Source organism: Eptesicus fuscus, chromosome 13 (assembly GCF_027574615.1).
Source record: "Eptesicus fuscus isolate TK198812 chromosome 13, DD_ASM_mEF_20220401, whole genome shotgun sequence".
Lineage (NCBI taxonomy): Eukaryota > Metazoa > Chordata > Mammalia > Chiroptera > Vespertilionidae > Eptesicus > Eptesicus fuscus.
The window spans coordinates 14,348,601-14,354,091 of NC_072485.1; the positions used below are offsets into that span (position 1 = coordinate 14,348,601).

The 5,491-nt window shown below is 36.6% G+C and overlaps 1 pseudogene; it reads right to left on the reverse strand.

Moving 5' to 3' along the window:
- Positions 1–234: 234 nt before the first annotated feature.
- On the reverse strand, positions 235–907 carry LOC103303070 (GTP-binding nuclear protein Ran-like; annotated as a pseudogene).
- Between the last annotated feature and the right edge of the window lie 4,584 nt (positions 908–5,491).

Sequence of the window (5,491 nt, forward strand, 5' to 3'; positions counted from 1 at the left end):
TGCCACTGAACGTCATGATGTGACTGCAGCAGTCTCATCGTTGAAACTCAATAAGGAAACAACTGAGTTCCAGAACAGCTAAATATGCAGGTCCAAACAAATGAAGTTATTAACCCCCACATTCACTTGGAAGCCTTCATCTTCTTCAGCATCCCAAAGATCAAGAGCTCTTCTCAGCTACACGATTTAGTGGCAAACACCACACCTCTGACTCTGACAGCACGGGACGGTTGCCTATGAACTAGACTTCTGATGCTGGGCTGTAGCTTCCCTTTCTCTCAGGCCCTCACCCTCACCCAGGAGAGCGGTGATCTGGGCAACCTCTGGGTCGCACTCATACTGTGATGCCAGAGCCGGGTCCAGGACAACCTCTGGCGGGGCAAGAGCAGGCATGGCCGCAGACTCCCAGGTAGGGTCTCCCATTAGTTTTCTAGCAAGCCAGAGAAGGGCTTTTCAAAGTGGTAGTTACTTTTGGCAGAAATGCCATAGTAGCGAAGATTCTCCTTTCGGTGGAAGATCATTGATTTAGCCTTAACTTTCCTGTCCTTAATATCCACTTTGTGGCCACACAACATGATGGGGATGTTTCCCCAAACTCGTACCAGATCTCTGTGCCAGTTAGCTCATTCTTGTAGGTAACTCTGGAAGTTGCATTAAACGTTATAATGGCACATTGGGCTTGTGTTAGCTGTCTCTCAGTCTGCTGAACTTCTCCTGGCCCGCTCTATCCCACATGTTGTCTCTCTGTTGGTGTGGAACACAAAGGGAGGGACCTCAACACCCAGGGCAGCTACATACTTCGCAAATTCACCAGTCAGCTGATGTTTCACAAATGTACCTTCCCAGTCCCACCATCACCATGCAATACAAGTTTGAACTGAACTTGGGGTTCTCCTTGGCCATCCATGGTGAGGTTACTTCCAGAAGCATCTCCAGGCCCATTGGGCTGAGAGCTCTTAACTTGCTTTTAGATTAGGAAGTCTAGAGATTTACATAAAAGATAGCCCAGAACTTCTGTCACCTATTTCATTTATTTCAAAAGTACAGTAACAATAACACATTTATTAGCATATTAAAAATACTAGACAATGCAACAACAAAAATCAATAATCTGTAACCCCACCTTTCTTCTGAGACCACTGTTAGCAGGTTAATGTGCCTTCTGTCTTTTTCCTCTGACACATTTTTTATCTGGTTATAGTAACACTAGATATTTAATTTTGTATTTTGCTTGTACATGTTAATATTATACTCTAAGTACTTTTTTCACATTAGTATATAACCTTCAAAGCATTATTTAATGGCTATAAAATACCATATCAAGTAAATGTGTCATGATTACAAAATCTCCTACTTGATACCAATTCAATCATTTCTATTTTTATATTATGAATAGTTATGAATATATTCATCTATATAGATTATTTTCCATATTTTGGTTTTATTTCTATGCCTCTTGATATTAATGGGAGATATGGGCTGCTACAAAAACTTGGGGTGGATAAAAACTCATGGGGACTAGGATAAATGTCTGAAAGTATGACATAAAAGAGAGAAGAAATGCACTTGATAATAGGAGTACAGGAAGTTTGCTGCTGTGTTGCACATACAGGCTGAATTATACTAAAATGAACTGTCTTCTGCAATATGGTAAGTTATAAATACTGCAAAAGGATTAAAGTCTTACATAAGAATTCTAGCAGATACATAATACTAAATTGCTTTCCCAAAGTGTTCTATCAATTTATAATACACCCAGAAATGAATGATGATGACATTATTTCAGCACCTTCGGAAGAATTATATAGTATCAGTTTTTAAACCTTTGATAATTTAATGAGAAATACTTGGTTCTCATTTACATTGATTTATAGGCCAGTTGAACATGTAACTATACATTGTGTCTGGAATACACGCTTATTGCTTTCTGCCAATGAGTTTCCCTAGGCACATTCCCCTTGCAATCTACTTCTGCCCAGACTCCCCCAAATCGAAGGACCCATATTTCTACCTCTCAAGAGTTTTACTGTTATCCATGGTGTTGTTTACACTTCATTTACATTGTCACCTCCTCACAGGATGGATTTCTCTCTGGTGTTTCATGTTTTGCAAACTGCTGTGTAACACTCTGATGCTCTATGAATAATAAATAACAGAAGTCCTGTAGTCCTCTGACAGCAGTCCTCTGATCAAGGGTGGCTTTCAACTGACTTCGAGTGAGTAGACATAAAGAAGAAAAAGGAGGAGCCCTCTCCATGTTTGGTTGTTTATCTGCAGTGATCAAACAGGTTGCTGACAGGGAGGCATCAGAAACACAACCCACACCAGCTCGCAGAGAAACTGTTTCCTGGTGGATGCTCTGCACATCCGAGACAGCTGCTGTGAAATCTCGCTCAGGTGCCTCGCAAAGTGGGAAGATTCAGTACCCTTTCGCCTTTCCTGTTTATCAAGAGACCCTGTAAGTGAAGATGCCCATCATCTCAGCGGCTTTAGGCAGAGAGAGCTGGAACACTGGGTTTCAATGGCAACATTTCCACTAGAGCAGTGGTTCTCAACCTTCCTAATGCCACGACCTTTTAATACAGTTCTTCATGTTGTGGTGACCCCCAACCATAAAATTATTTTCGTTGCTACTTCATAACTGTAATTTTGCTACTGTTATGAATCATAACGTAAATACCTGATATGCAGGATGTCTTAGGCGAACCCTGTGAAAGGGTCATTTGACCCCCAAAGGGGTCGCGACCCACAGGTTGAGAACCACTGCACTAGAGGGTTTGAGCCAAGAAGCAGAATGATTCTCAGGAGGAATCATTCAGTTCACCTACTTTTCAAACAAGGTCAAAAATATAAAACTTTACTCCATTGTTTTCACCACTTTAAAAAGAAAAACATTTTTCAATTCAATGTCATGGCCAGTTGTTCGAGAGATCAAGAAAAAAGAGGGTATGTAGAGAAAGAAAGGAGAGAACAATGTCGATGAAAGAGAAAGGAAGAGAGGTAGAGAAGGAGGGGTATAACTAGGTAGACATTACAGGGGAGGGAGGGGGGAATAATATTGTTGACAAGGGAAAAAGGAAAAAGGAATCCTTGGAAGGAAATGGATACAGAATAGCATTCAGGTAAGGGGAGTGAAACACAAAAACTTTTGTTGTTATGCTTATCTAGCTAGGCAATTTCACCTACCTTTCTAAATATTTGTGTTTTCAAAAAAAAAAATCTGGAAAAAACTTTTTTTATGTTATGGTGCTGTAGAACACTTTAAATGTACACTAAATAAGAAGGAACAATTACCAACCTAAGGCCCAATCTGGGTTTATCTCTATACTTATTCACTACCCCATTCCTACATCAGACTCTAAATATCATACCACTTCAATTTATCAGTATAAATTTCTAAAGCATAATGTATTTTAAAATATATTACTAATACCATTATCACATCTATAATAATAAAAGTGTAATATGCTAATTAGACTAGACGTCCTTCTGGATGACCTTCCGGATGAAGCTGGGGCTGCAAGGGTCCCAGGTGCCTGCCAGAGGCCAGAGAGAAGCCCGGGTCCCAGGTGCCAGAGGGAAGCCAGTGCTGGCAGCTGGGTGAAGGAAGGCCTACTCTTGCACAAATTTCGTGCTTCGGGCCTCTAGTTTAATATATAACACTACTTTCTAATAGTACCGAAGCATCAGTGCTCAAATTCCTAGTCATCTTATAAATGTCAATGTTTAATGTTTTTGCTTATTTTTATTGGGGTTGTTGTTTCTTGAATGTATAGCTAAATAAGATCCATAGAGATTGGTGATAAGTCTTTTAAGTCTCTTTTTACCTATGGATTCTCCTTCTAGCTCTGTATTTCCTTGCGATTTATTGTGAAGAAATAATTCATTTTGTCTTATAGAATTTCCTACAATTTAAATTTGCTGATTGCATTCCCATCATGTTGTTAAACATGCTTTCCTCTCTTTTGTATTGCTTAAATTGTTGGTTGGATGTAGAGAAGTGACCAAATACAGATATGACTTTTCTTGGAAGTCTATTTCATGGGTTATGTTTTGTTCTCCCTCTGGGGAACAAATAGTGTTTGACAGTCTCTATTTTGAGGTAACCATGAATGACTGATGGCTAGATCCATTAATTCAATGTAGGTTGCAAATGGTACTATTATAATTTTGTAATCCCTTCTTTTTTATGAGCTGAAAACTTTTATAAAGGTAAATCATTTCATCAACTTTTCATTTATGTGGTGGATTAGTTCTCATCGAAATGATAGGATACATTTTTTAGAGTTTTTGTTGTTGTTTATTTGGTTTTATAGTTTATTTGCCAGGTTTCAAAATGATTTTATTCATTAATATCTCCTAATAGTGACCAATGGGAATTAAAAAAATATCTTTATGAACATGTAGATTTAACCATAGTTTATGTTTTAATAATTTGTAGTTCCTTCCCTATTCATATTCCAATCATCCTATCTTTAGCCAGTAGGAGCCTATTTAAGTTTCCTCCTGAATCCTTTTGACATTACTTTATAGTCTTTGATAGTGTCATTGTTTTCTGATAATGACAAGATGTTCCAAGCTTACCTTATACTTTTCCTCCCCAAATCTGGAATTAGTCAGTTCTCCAAGAAGCCTTGGTTTCTTGTAGTGAAAAATTGTATTTTAGTGCAAAATCTGGAAGTTAATCATTGTTTCTAGACTTTTTAGTAAACAGAGCTATAAAACAAAACAAAACTATATATATATATATATATATATATATATATATATATACATATATACATATATATATATGCAAATAACAATGTCATCAGTTCATCTTCATACTTCTGACTAAATTGAGGATCACAGAGATTTTACTTAATTTCTTATACCTTATAGTTGTATCTCCTACTTCTGCATAAAAAATTCCAATTATTATGACAATGGGAATAAAAAAAGTAGAAAATAATAATAATAATAAATAAAAAATAAAAGTAGAATAGTATGCAAGTACTCCTTTGTTTTATTCTACAATACACAAGTACCAATCTCAGAATAATAATACCAACACTGCTATCAAAAATACCATTACTGTAAACATTTCAGTTATTTTTTTCTGTAATTTTTGTCCTTTGGGTCATATCCCACTAGAAAATACATGCAAATAATTGTGCTTCAAGATCACTTAGAATAATTATCTGTATTACTTAAAGATTTTAGAGATTGATTTTTAAAAATTAATTTTGTTTCATGATTATGCATAACATACTAATTGTTCCAAAGTCAAATGTATAATACAAAATATTAAAATAAGTCTAGCTTTGACCCTTGTCCCTTCCACTCTATTTCCTTTTCCTCTCTAAGTAATCTTTTTATAATTTATCCCTTCTTTTTTTTCAATAAAACACATTTATAGTCCCTCTTCCACCAGATTAAGCATTCTGTGCAAGTATTTCCTCTCTTTTTTCCCATACAACCATATGTTCTGGAATATGTTTCACAGTGATAG